Genomic DNA, 14799 nt, shown 5'->3' with positions numbered 1-14799 from the left:
CAGTAGTAACAGGATTATCTGGGAGAGGGTGCGTGACGACAAGCCTGTTTGCCGCCAAGCACTGTCATTATTGAAATACATTACACACTCCAAACGAAGCTGTTGGAGCCAAACTGCTGTCGACATAATTACTCCAAGAGTACTTTGCAGCTGTGGTAAATTTTAATAATTTCTTCCCTTCTTACCCCACTCCTTCCACCAATTGGTTTAGGAGATATTCAAAATCACAAATCTGTGTCGACTCAACCATCAATTTCCAAATGCACCTTTTTTCTTTCCTATTGGTTTAATTTACTTTGTCAAGTTTGACCTTTTACTGATGATTTTTATTCACAGAAAAATTGCAGGGTTTCACTGGCACAGCGTGGGTTGCTATGTGTTTGATATACAGACAAACAGAAATTTGACTAAAAATGACAAGTTAAACCCAGCAATTCACCCTCATTTAAAACTGATGCCCGCCTGTGGACCCAATAGAGATCCCTTAAAGCAGCCATTTTAGAAAAGCGCCTCTCATTTTAGAAGCATTTAGCTCAGACGCAGTGCAATCCCATTGCTCTTGACCGCACACTGCGATGCACTTTTCCTCACTTAATGTCAAGTTTAATTAGCTCAAAAATCAACTGTTACGACAAGCAAACTGTTGCACTGGCGGCTGCACACAGACTCCCTCCTGTCTTGCTGCTTTCCACATTTAATGTTCTCAGCAGCATTTCTCAAGGCTGTATGACCTAACGCTATGAATTATTCATTGCCTCATATGCAGCTATAGCATATATGCTACAACTGTCATGAACATCTGTGGCCACCCATTATGAGCAAGGTTTCTGATTGGTTATTCGGCATGTTGAAGTCCTCAGGAATGAGCGGTCACAAGAGTTCAATCCCAGATAGATAACATTACCAATAGATGTTAGCCTCAAACAAGATGCAAGTCCTCAAGGATGATGGGAAACGGGACATCTGTGTGAGGGTTACTGAGAGCTGTGTTGCGGGGAATGAAAATAGAGGAAAGAAGAGTTCTGGAAAGGGGAGGAAATGGAAGCAGGAGAGGACAGAGAAAATAATGACGATGAAGTATCAGCAGAGAGTCTTTCACACAGTCACGCAAACATGACTTCAAATGCCAACTCCGAGAGGGAAAAGCACCAGGGGGTGGGCACACAGTGCAGGGCAGAATCACCACGCTGATGTGTGCTTGTGAATCACACACATGCACATGCAAACATGTGTATGCACAAGCACACGTGCAAGGGAGTTGTCAAGTTAGGTTAGGTTTAGCCGTCCAGTGCTTAATTTGCATCCTGTAGCTTTACCACCTTTATGGTTATTATCCCTTGAGAGCAGATACAGCAGTAAATCATTAATGTGATGTGATGTCCTTTCAAACCTACCACATTTATGCACCACAGCTTTGTATTTGTGCTTTTTTTTAGGGTTCTAAACAGCCGAAACACCTGCATCCAGCACTCTCCCACTCAAACAGGTTAAATTAAATTTTGTCTGTCCAAGTTTTGACATCTTGTGTATTATAGGAACGCAAACACGGAATCCCCCCTCTTGTTCCCATAAGGGAGCGCAGCAGGGCACATATGGTAAGGTAGATTTATCTCATTCTGAGAAGAGCATTTATCTACTTTGGAAGTCTCGCTAGATGAGATAAATGATAACACCTGCGGTCACCAGGGAAATTAAATAGATTATTTTCTTAGTGTGCTGCAGTACAGATGGCACAGGAGTCTCAACTTCTAATTGTGTATTCAGGCATTCAACACTTAAGATTGATTTTTTTTTCTTTTGCTTTGTGTATTTCTGCCCAAGTCCAGGTCCTGTGTGTCAAAACTTATACAACGAAACAATGGCAGGTACTTTGGGTAAAGCCTGTGGTGTAAAACTGCCTGTAATTTCTAAGCAATCCATTGAACAAATGCCACCCCCCCCACCCCCCTCATTTTTTGCACTTTTGGCAGTGAATCAACGCAGAGTCACACACCAGTAACATCAACAGACTTAACAGGTTCACAAGGCCAAACAAAAATGCGTGAAAACAGGTGGGTGGCAAAAAGCCTCAAGAATGAGAGACGCAAACTAGACCCAGGGGAGCGTTGACTGGGAAATTCTACAAACAGTCAAAGGTGTAAAGATGGACTCAAGCTCACACACACATGCAAATTGCCCTTCAAACCCACTTGGAAGAACAAATGCACACAAACTTCATATATAAATATATAAACAAATGCAGAACACACACACAGAGGAAGGGAAGGAGGGAAGAAAGAAAGAGGAAAAGACCTTGATAAAAGTTATGAATTAAACACATTGATATCCTCAAGAGCCACGTCTTTAAACACCTCTCACTCCTTAAGTCCAGTTGAAAAGTTTTTGAAAAATTAAAGAGAGCGTAAATGTGAGGTGATGAGGGGAAAGAATACAAACTTGCGTCATCATTTGGAAATAAGCAGTCCACGATGAGACATGATTGCTTTACACTCCATTAAATAAAGGCTGCGGTGCTTAAAGTGGGTTAGTGATGACAACGTTTTCAAACTACAGGAACAATAAAACAAAAAAAAGATTCTCTATTTTGCCCTTCCCTTTGCCACTAAATGATTAAAGCATACATTCAAAGCATGCACCCAAGGGGAAAAAATAAAGCTTATCCTTGTGTTGTAATCCTTCTATGAACTGCATGAGGGCACACATCAATTGTGCAGTCTGAATTTGTTATAAAGTGTGCAGGTAACAATGAAATCTGTGCCTCGCAGTCAGAAAAATCTAAAAAGCTTGTTTGCCATCTGTGTGTAAAGACTGTTTGGATAATGGCTTTGGGCATTGCTGTCGGTGTGTACATTAGTAGTTTTCTCATTACTCTGATCAGTTTGTTGATTCTGTTCAGTTCATGTCATCATGTGGCGTCAAATACATGAAAATGCAGACTTCAAATTCAGATACTCTTTGTTTTAGCATCTGTACCCAATCAAACTGTTGTTTACCTTCCAGAATCAGAACAATCTTTCCCACTTCATCATATTTCGGTTTGTTTCTTGACATGCACAAAACTACCAATTTTAGTGGGGCCCTGCAGGATGTCTCGCCACACGAGCCTTTTTTTCTTCAATCAGGATGGGAGTGGTAGGAAAATATTTCTGTGGTTCGTTCACACCATGACATCAGTGACAGAATCACCTTCCTACATTCACAGCAGCTGACAAAGTGTGGTTGGAATGACAAGAATCGGGGTGTGAGCGTGTGAAACCAACCAATAATGGTGTCTGGATGGCAGTATAAATAGCAAAGTGAGGATACCTGTTCAGAATACATAAATCACAATGTAATGATTAGCCACTTCCAGCCACCACAGTGTAAGGATTCTGCCGGGTTTGAAGTACAAATGAGGCAACTACATACAATATGATTATTTATGTTGTACTAAATCATATTAACCAGCAAGTGAAATATACAGTATAATGGGCACCTGCTATTTACACTATCTAACTGTTAAAAGGATATTGTAGTGTTCTGGGTTTGTAGTAGTGCAGTTTATAGATGTTCCAAAAAGGAATGCCCCAGGATTCTGATTTCTCACATCTTTTCTGCACTTTTGCTCTATCCCCAACATGGCTTTCTACTACAACATAACATCTCTTGCTTCTTGCTACTTGGATAAGATCACATGTGTCTGAGGCTGTTAATATATTGGTCACCTTCCACTGCTAAAACTCCTAAGATTCTGCAGCTTTCCTTTCTGGTGTTGTTGTAATATAACCTGCTGTGCCAGATGGTTAGTTTTTCAGAAGCATCTGGGAAATAGGCCATAAAGAGCAGGCACTTTCAGAAAACACTTAGGAGGTGATTGGATGAACCATCTGTCTATCAAATTCATGAGCAAACATCAGTAAGATGGACCCAGCAGAATCACACAGAACCAGTAAGTAAATAGGAGCACTTTTGTAGTCACACCTAAAACTTGTTGGTAACTACCAGAATAGGATGCTGACTGATGGGTGGATCCTCTCTGGTGTTATGCAACACCTCGTGTTATACAGTTATCCTAGTGAAATTGTTTCTCTGGCCTTGTGCTTCTGCTCATTTTTATTGAGTTGCATGATTTACAACAGGGAGTGCAAGTGTCATTTTATCTTAAAAGTTACCGGGTTCTCTATGCCGGTCCAGTTTCTGACTTCCTGATTGGTTCTTCTGCTCTGTGTTATCTGTCCACAAAAACAGACCAACCATATATTTCTTGCAGAGAGATGAGTTGCAACTTTAAAAACTTAAAAGCCTTACCAGGGCTTTATCAGCGAAAAAGGTTTTGTACAAAATGTGTTGATGAATCTCATCCAAACTTTCTCAAATGTAAACAAGAGAAACCTCAACATGTTTGTATGCTCTTTTTTTAACACTTACAGTGCTTATGAACAGTGAATCATATACAGTCCTATAATTATAATATCTGACATCACTCATTTCATGGTCAAATCACTCAGTCCCAACAAGGTCTGTGTTTTTAAATATGGAGTACATTTGATATCACAGCTGGGTAGAAGATAAAATTGCAGTACTTGATTTATACTTTTTTCCAGAGAGAACTGCAGAGGCCATGTTCAATCATTTCTGTCAATTTATGATTGCTAATTGTTCCTTTTTGCTAAAAATTCCACCTCTTAAAACTCAGCTCTGACTCTGAGGTAATTATCAAATCAAACTTTGGCTGATTACTTGAGGGTACTAATATTTTTTAAATGTGGCCTTTAAAAAGAATTCATAAAGTGTTTGTATATATACTAGTCACATTTTTTCCCCATCAGTCTTTAGTCTGTGTCTTAACCCCAGCCATGTATTTTTGAACATTTAAACCTAACCACGCGCGTCAATTGTAACACCAAGGTTTTACTTTTATTTTCTTAACTATAAATGTTAACAGGTAGGAGTAATTAATAACAGAGGTACAGTGGAAATAGAAAAGTGAAAGACTGTGGACAAAATCGTGCAGGACAGGACTGAAGTGGTAAAGGTCAGGGGTTTAACGCCATTCCACAAACCCCTCCTTCCCCTTACTATGGCGTTTTTGTCTCAGTCAAGAGTTGATACTGTTGACATCATTACATGTTCATGTTGTCATGTTGCAACAGGAATGAAAACGTCATCAGTAGCACTAAGAAAAGAAAAATGTACCTTTTGTGTCATTTGTATTTTTACATGTATTTTTTTTTATTTTTCTATGCTTGCCATGATGCTTTCATTCTTATTTTCAGTCACAGCTCTCACAAAAAAGACAAGGAAAATGTATCTCACCAACAGATAATCATTTGGTAGTGTGCACAAATCAGTGTCTCACTGTTTTGGCCCCATTGGAGTGCTCTCTTCAGCCCACTACCATCATCATTTAGCCTGTATTCCTTCTTTGAAGCAGCCTCAAAGACAAGCTTCAAAGGTTACTCTCTTACAAGAGAGCATGTTGGTCCTTGTGTGAGGAAAATATCAATAGAACCCAGCCTCTACTAGTATGATTTAATGCCTATGTTATTGAATGAATAAAGTTAAAGAATTATAATTGGTTTTGCTAAGGAAAATCATTACCTTTTGATTAGCTCAACCCCCGTGTTTTACTGCAGTGCGCTCTTTGCATAATGATCAAATACATAGTGTGTTTCTTTGAGTGTGTGAGTGTGTGTGGTGGTTGATTGTTGTTGCGTGGGTGTTAATAGTTCCTTTGTTTTCATTAGAGAGTTCTTTTGTCTGTTTTTGTTCTGTTCGTCAGTCAGTAAGATACACAAATTTTGGAGAGGAAGAGCATGGCCAAACAACTAATGTTATATGTGTTACTCCATATGTCTGTAGAACTCTCCTTAAAAGTCAAAGCCAGTGGCCTTGACTGAGAGCTGTGCTGTCCTGTACATTCTTTCGTGTTTGCATTCCTTTTGTGTTCATCTGTGCATGCCATATGAGAAAATAAAGCTCAAGTATTTGTTGCATTGATTTGCGTAGGTGTGCTGCCTGCATTATATTTGAATGCTGTCCTAGTCTGAATTGAACCTCGTGTGTCTTCAAATGTGTCTTAAAAGAACCTTCTGCAAATATTTCCTCTTCAGCAACATAATGTATTTTGTGAAAGTTGTGAGTGTGCACCTCCATCTGCACATACACTCACAGTTTGACACTTGCAACCTACTGGCCGGTCAAAACATCTCACAATGCAAGACCTCACAAAATAAAATAGACAAGTTTGAAAGGGGTGCATGAGTCCCAGAAGGGTTGATTGATTGGGTGACTTGAATTGAGTTTTTCCACAATTGCTTACTTTTTAAACATTAAGTTTATTAGCTTTGTGGAAGTTTTTGTATCATTCAGTAAAGTTCCCAGAAAGCAAAGGTAATGCTTTAACCATTCAGTTCGCTTACAGACAGAACAAGCTAAAACAGGAAACAAGAGCTTTTCCGTGATAAGAATTAAGATAAAGATATTTAGCGAGACAAATTATAGTATATTATTTAGAATATAAAAGAAAAACAACATGGAAATCATGAACTTTGTTATGCTTGGACGAGTTGCATGGTTGGAGAATTGTCTGCTCAGCTACAGGATGTACTGACTTGGATATGGGTGGGTTTATTATCCATCCATATTTGACGTTACAACATGGCCAACCCAATTTGACATGGGTGGAGTTGGATGGTCATTGTAGGTCACAGTGAGACATGCTTTGTCATCTCTGGCATCATATTTTCATGTCTTTGCTCTCCTCAGTCCAAAGACTATAAAACGTTTCTATTGTACAACTGCCCGTTTCACTTTTTAATCTGATTCTATGATGAAAGCTAACTGGTTGCATGCCATCAACACAGTTAGAGAGAGGTTTTGGACATTGTCAAACAGTCCAGCTATCGTTCTGTCACATATACAAAAAAAAAAAACAACACTCAGGCTGACAATATATCACTAATAGATATTGTACAAGTAGAGAAATTTGATCAACCAGTCTTACACACCCACTCTGTCTGCCCAGGAGCAAACCACCTCAACACCCCAAATCAAAACACATGCTAAATTTCAATATGGGGGCTGCGATTAAAGCTACAACAGTGGCCACAGCTTACTTTTTTTTGTTTTACAAAACTTTGTTTACACATTGACTGACTTTATGGTATCAAAAGGAGGCTCTGACCTGGCAGCAATGAGTAACAGACAAATACAGATGAGACTGACTGATTTTAAGTGTTAGCTAAACAGCTGGCAGCTCACTCTCAGTCCTGCTGTGTAGGCTGACACTCGTGGTCTCACAATTAACAACCAGCTAGATTATACAGAAAGTAGTTATTATAAGAAACTGTGGTCCAACACAGTCTGAAGAATAATGCCATCCCTTCATGTTGTTTACTGGACCAGTTCTGAAAAAAAAAATGCAACGACTGGCAAAGAAATAAAAGAAAGCATTTCATTTATTTTAGCAGGTGCACCTACATTTCAAAACATTGCATCTTTTGGTCAGAGCCATGGCTACTTTCAGAACCTTCGCTCTCTGAGATAACTCAACTTATACTCTTTGAGCATAATGAAGACAGCTTCATGAGCGGTTGACTTAGTATAACATTATATCAAAAAGATGTTTTTTGCAATTATCACTCAATCTTAAAGAAAATGTACCATGAATTGGATGATAGAGTTGATAGAAACACGAACATGGTTGGATGTGTCAAGAGAGTAAGAGGTCGAATTGAATATATAATAAATGCTACCAACCTTGAGTGATACCAGTGATATAATTGTGTGTGAATTAGTGGAGCAGTTTATGTAGAATGAATAAAAATAACAAGAATCTATATTAAATTTACTCTCTAACCATGTATACAACTGCCACTGTGTCACTGCTGTCTTATACATCAACTCATCATTACTCCCATTCTGTGACAGAGATTCACCTGTCAGGGTGGCAGTGATGTGTCAAAACTGCTGGACAACATAGGCAGCCTCCACAGAATTGCCTGTATTGACTTGTGTCACTTATCCCAGATGAATATGAGTGAGGGTAAGCTAATGGGCAGCTACAGTTCAAAATAGTCTTCACACAAAATGAGAGCCATAGGGGGAGTCTGTCACATTTTACTAATGTAAAGCAAAGGGGGGCAAATACAAGCCCATTTTATTTGCATCATCACAACCTAGGAAAAAAGATATGCAGACTGTAATTTGTAAGTTTGTGAATGGCATCCTGACACCAGATGCAAATATCATGCCAGATCAACTCTGGGATTGATAGTATGAGGCTGAGCCACCATGCTGTGAGAGCTGTCATCTCCTTGACTGTCTCTCCCTGCCTGAGGGCATTAAAAACAAGCAGACAGGTAGCTGGATGGCACTTCGTTTCAGTGAGGGCTCCAGTAGAACAGTTGGAGGTGATAAATTGTTGAGAAACAATCGCACATTGCTGGATACTAATTAATCTCAAATCAGATTCAAGTCAAAGACAGAAAATTATTTCTTTGGACAACCGATCCTATACCAACTTATACCAGATGGTCTACAGTAACATGCAACATTCTAGAGGTTCCCAATCATAATTTATTTTGTAATGAATACTTAGTGCGACTTGAGTAGGACTAATCTCCAATAGTCAAGGTTAAAAGATAAAAAGAGTATTTTTTTATTTGTGCCATTTTTGAAAGAAAAACAGAAAGGACTACCATGCAAAATATTAAACACCCAAGATAACAGTTGCCAATGATGTAGATAAAAAAGACAGATTTAGCAGAGTCTGCAGTGGTGGTGCACTGTTCAATTTAAGACGTTTGCAAAGCAAGCCTTATGCGTTTTGAATACAAGTCATGCTGCAATAAGCAAAAGTTCATCTGGGTTTTTAAAAAAAGCTGGTTTCCATGGAAAAAAAATAAAGAAAGTCCCTTTGCACAAGCATTAATCACTTATGCTTTTGGCTTGTGTTAGTGGCACAGGGAACGTTTATCTCAAGAAAAAGAGGCTGGATTGCAGGAGAGACCAGCAAACCTTGAATGAGACACCACGCTCTCTGTAAAATCTGAAACTTAGGAGGATGACCCCTATAAAAGAATAATTATCCCAAGCATATCTTCCAGTCCACAATGAACTAACTCAAGAAGAAATATCTGAAGGTATTTGTCCCTCACACAGAAAGACCTAACAAGAACAGTGCATGCAGGTTGGTCCAATAATTTTGTAGATTTTGAAAACCAAGCAAGAACTGAAAGAGTAGCTTTGTTTACAAGTTGTGGTACTCGCTAAAGGTGTGTAACAAAGTGCTCAACATGAAAGATGCCCACACGCACATTTTAAATCTGTGAAAGATGTAAAATGATGGATGAGATTTGCCCTGAGATGCTGAAGGCTCTGGAGAATGAGCGGCTGTGTTGGCTGATACTCATTTTCAATGTCTTCTCTTCAAAATGAGAGATGGACAGATGGATTGGGGCTTCGGCAGCAGTAATGAGGAATCTGCGCTGATCCGTTGTTGTGAAAAATGAGCTGAGCCAAAAGGGGAAGATTTTGATTTACAGGTCCATCTTCGTTTCAACCCTTACCTATAGTTACAAGATCTGGGTAGCAACCAAAATAATGAGATAACAGATACAAGTGGCTGAAACAAGTTTCCTCCTGGGGGTGGCAGGACTCAGCCTTAGATAGGCTGTAGAGTTGCTGCTCCTCTGCATCAAAATAAGTTAGCTGAGATGGTTTGGGCATTTTGCCTATAGCCCCCCTCCCTTTGGAGGCTTTTCAAAAACATCCAATTGGAGGGAAGGCCCTGAGCAGGACCAGAACACACTGGAGGGATCATATATTCCTTCTAGCTTGTGAACACCTAAGGATCATCCAGGAGGAAATGGAGACTCACTAGGGAGACGGAAGTCTCCGTTTCCCTCCTGGACATGTAACCTCTGCAACCCAACCTCAAATAAGTGGAAGAAAATTGATGGATGAGGATAGCAAATTAAGTTATTTTTCTTAAACATGTCGAGAAAATTTGATTGGGGATTTTGCGTAGACATATCATTTTAGATGTTGGCAATGGTGTCTTTCAGCCAAATTTCGTGTGTATGCATGTATGCATGACAATAAATCTGATCTTAATCTTAATCTCTTAGATACAAGTTATCAGGGCTGCACAGTGGTGTGGTGGTTACCACCATCACCTCACAGCAAGAGGGTTCCAGGTTCAACTCCTGGCTGGGGCCTTTCTGTGTGGTACTCCACCTTCCTCCCACCATCCAAAAACACTCATCCTGTGAGGAACTAGCAAACTGTCCAGGGTGTACCCCGCCTCTCGCCCAGTGACCGCTGGAATAGGCTCCAGCCCCCCTACGACCCAACCAACAATTAAGTGGGTATAGGAAATGGATGGACATGATTATCATTAAGTTACTCTCAACGCAATAACTATAAAGTGTAATTTTCCTTGTGTAAAGAGTCCCCACAAAAGTTAATAAATCCAAAAGAACAACTGTGACAAAAAAAATGATGATATCATTACCATTAGAATAAAAATAAAAGAAGGAGCAAAGCAAATGGGAAACAAAGTAGACAGACTTTGCTGCTTGTATGTCCTCGCCCTGCTATCCCAGCGGACCCGATGGGCTGCTTGAGCCCAGTGTGGGCTGCATACATACAGAGAAGAATCTAGCAGGGCTGAAGGCATACCACACATTCCCCACCTCCAGACAACAACACCAACTGAGACAGACCACCACCAGCATGTCTGACCTGTTCTTTGTGATTATTTCTTTCTTGTCAGTGCTGAGCTAATGTGTTGCATTAAAAAGCAATTGGCACGCCACAGCTCTGGGGTGGTAGCCAATAGAGGGCAAGGCCTGAGCGGCGGTGCTCAAATCTCATTCATTGTAAGGTAGTAAAAATCGGGGACCAAGGGCACAACCACAGCCACCCCCAATCCAGCAATCTACATTAGGGGACAACCTAGTCCCTAAGGTTGCTCTCAAGGTCTAAATTATTAAGGACGTTCTACAGTTATTAAAAGTTACGCGAAAGTGCATGAATCCACATTGTAGTGTTTGCTCAAACCGGTATAAAATTTGAGGTTTAAGTAATTTTAGATGTAAAATAATTCTCTCTTGTATGGTTCTGTTCTGAGTAGCTCTTAGATTTGCTCCTCTGTCAGGAGACCTTATAATTCTCCAAAACATTTACACTTTGAGTGCAGAGTTCTACTGCAGGCAAGACACTGACTATTGTATGGAATTAACAAAAAACAAATTATCAAAAGACTCCCTTTGCAGTTTAATCATTTCCTTTCAACTAATTAAATAACTTATTTTATTTAAAAATGCTGTGTTTTAAAAAAGCTGTTTACCTATTAGAGTCCCATTAGACAAAGAAACTTTGCTTATTATTTAATTTGCTAGCCAATCATAGAGCACATACCTTCAGATGAGCTCAATGTAAATTACTTCATGAAAGGTTTTTTATCAATTTTTTTATATCTTTAAAACAGTCAGTAATTGAATCTCAGCAAGTGCTTTTCAGTACAAAGACAGCAGAAAGATAGATTCCATTTTCTTTTTCTCCTAATTGTACACAATTACTACGTGTTAACATGACCGACATTCAACACCGACACAGTCACAGAACATAAAAAGTTGACTTTGAGTTACCTTTTTGTGAAAAACACGGCTGTAAATCTTTGATGTGTCACTTTTACTGGCTTTTAAACTAAAAAGATTTGTTCATTTTTTTCCTTATTCATAATGGGCTCCTCAGATGTTCAGCATCATTAAAAGCTTCAAGAGTGTGTCAGAAATGGCACAGTTTGGTCTTAGATTTAGATGAAGACAACCTCACTAGGAAGGTGTATATGATTTCTTGAATCTCCCCTGCTTTTTTATTCTCTGGTAATTATTTTTTATTGATGTAACAACCTCGTCTGTAGTTTGTCATTTCACATATTCTTCAGTGCTTACTGAAGGTCATATAACACGTATCTATATAAATGAAAGATAATATTGAAAAGGGGTTTGTTCTTATGCCTAGTTTCTCTTGGACCATTGAGTCCATAGCTATCTCCTGTTTGACTTGCGGCCACTCTCTCACCACTTACCTTACTTAAGAACTAATAGGAGAGTCAAGAGATCATTTTCAGGGTGCTGGTGTTGTATTATGTTCACTGAAATGTCAATCTTACCTCCATTACCTCTTACCTGAATTGAACGCAGGGAACATTTTCAATGTGTAACTGTTTGGTAGCAATTCGGAAGAACAATATTGCCTTTGATATAGATGGTTATTACCAGAGGGGAAGAACTCAGAGTAGATGCGACCATACTAGACAATCTTTTGATGTATGTTCAATCAATGAACTATCTTCAAAGTCTACTCATTTAAAATCAGTGTTTAAATGTAAAAAACTGCAGGGCTCACAACAAAGTTTTTATAGCCTGACCTGCAGGCTCTTCCACTGAGAGTTTTGCTCACTACTAAAAGAAACAACTGTTCTTTTAATGTTGGACTCATGGAGATAATTCTAGAATCTAAAACTGTCCCAGTGGTGTTGATTTCCAGGGCATTACTGCATATGAAACCATGGTCCAATCTGTTCAGAAAAAACACCACCACCAACAACAAAATTAATTTTGATCCTTCTGCTTTAGACCATTACAAAGGGTCACTCAAACTATGATTTATTATACAGTTGTTAAAATTGTGAGGTGGGTGGATGGCAGAAATGTAGGCAAGGGGCTACTAATGTTACAAGGCAAGGGTTACTTAGACAATCTAGCAAAGGCTACAGACATATAAAATAGTAAGAAAACCTTCTTTCAAGTGTAAGGTTTTATGTATCAGAATAAAAAAATAAATCAGTTTTTTACCAGATCTTAAAATTTTGTAAATATTTGCAGTGTATGAAAACTAAATACACTCAAAACTAAGCACACACCTACTGCTTTGATAGGAATTAGGGGCTGGTGTGTGAGGTGGAGTGGTACCAATTAGATATAGTTGGGCTCACCTCCACACACAGCATTAGCTCTGGAACCAAACTCCTGGAGAGGGACTAGACTCTTTCATACTGTGAAGTTTCACATGGAGAGAGGGGTCACGTGTGTTTGGGGATACTCGCAAGCTTTTAAGATAAGGTGGGGAGCTCAGCCATCCAGAGGGAATTCGGAGTAGAGTCACTGCTCCTTTGCATTGAAAGGAGTCAGCTGAGGTGGTTCTGATTAGGATGCCTCCTGCTGGCCGCACTTTGAAGGTTTTCCAGCACGTCCATCTGGGAGGAGGCCCTGGGACAAAACCCAGGACTCACTGGAGGCATGATGTGTCCCTTCTGGCCAGGGAACATTTCAGTATCCGCCAGGAGGAGCTGGAGAGTGTTGCTTTCTCTCCTGGACCTGTTGCCTCCGAGACCCGACCTTGGATAAACAAGTTTTTGTTAAATAGATAATAAGACAGTATAATATGTAATCTGTTGTTGTTCATCTGATGCATCTATCTATTTTCAAGAACTGGAAAGGACCAATAAATCTCTTGGTAAGTAAAACTAAAAGTTGACAATGGATGCACGCTATATTTGATGGGGCTGTATACATAGTGTTTGAAATTGTTTAGTGTGAAGATAACAACTGTGAAATACGGAGCTAACATGCTCTTTGATATATAATTCATGTAATTGAATGTGCAATCCGAGTGCTGAAGTTTTCCCATCACTAGTATCAGCTCTCAAGGAACCTTGGCTGAGGTTGTCACAATACTTGAATTTCAAATTTTTGATACTGATACTAAGGAAAATACTAGATGCTCCACGTCATTTGATATCACAGAGGTGGGGGATTCAGTGGTGGCAGTGAGGGCATTGAGTGCTGAGACATTGACTGCAGTTGCTTTAAGTTTTATCTACATAGTATGTCGTGTGTCATATTGGATGTAATTATCCGTCCAGCAGCAAAATAAGTTTACCTCACGGTACAAATATAGTAACCTGAACCTGAACATGTTCCATAAACAGAACTGTAGCCACACTTTTTCCACTTATAGCACTGACGCTCCTTACTGAAAATAGAAGAACTAGCATTTTATTTAGCTCTATTTTATGCGCATATCACAGTCAAGTATCCGAAACTGCAGCCCAGTGTCACTATGACAATAGATTTGTATGTTTTTATAAATTTTTTGTATACATTTTTTATAATGTATGGTCTAGAATAAGGTCTGTTGAACATGTCATGTTTTAATCAACTGAACAGGGACCTAAATCGGGTTGGCTGGGTTTGGAGGGACAATGGTAAGTATATTTCCTGCAAAATGTATTCTGCTCAACTCTGTTCTTTGTGGCACACAAACTGTTGGATGCAAAAATATGGATTTAAACAAATTTCATGTTTAATTTTATGGTAAAGTCAGCAAAACTAGTTATCTAGTACCAGTTACTTAGAATTGAACAGTACAACTAGAAGGAAGTGAGTTGATTTTAGTAGTGACACACCACGGTAAGGATAATTAAGGTAAGGATAAACCATTGTCTATAGGTGCAAACATCCTCCAAGTTAGCCCCTATACACTGTAATAGTGAAAATATGTGAATATTCTGGTTTTGTTTAAAAGGTTTAATCAATTATTTGCTTGCAGGTACACAACTACACATTCCATTTCCATATATAGGTAATTTTCCATGTTTATTTGTGATGGTAGCTTGTCCAATAAAATGTAGGACACAGCCAAGTAAATTCCAAAAAGTCCAAGCACAGGCATCCAGTCCACCAGGCAAACTTACAGACAGGGAGCAGAAAAGTAGCGATCCAAAAATGGAAAGAATAAAAAAGG

The sequence above is a fragment of the Leuresthes tenuis genome, unplaced genomic scaffold (genome assembly GCF_036924035.1).
Source record: "Leuresthes tenuis unplaced genomic scaffold, fLeuTen1.0.hap1 SCAF_13, whole genome shotgun sequence".
In the NCBI taxonomy this organism is placed as follows: domain Eukaryota; kingdom Metazoa; phylum Chordata; class Actinopteri; order Atheriniformes; family Atherinopsidae; genus Leuresthes; species Leuresthes tenuis.
This window is presented reverse-complemented; position numbering follows the sequence as displayed.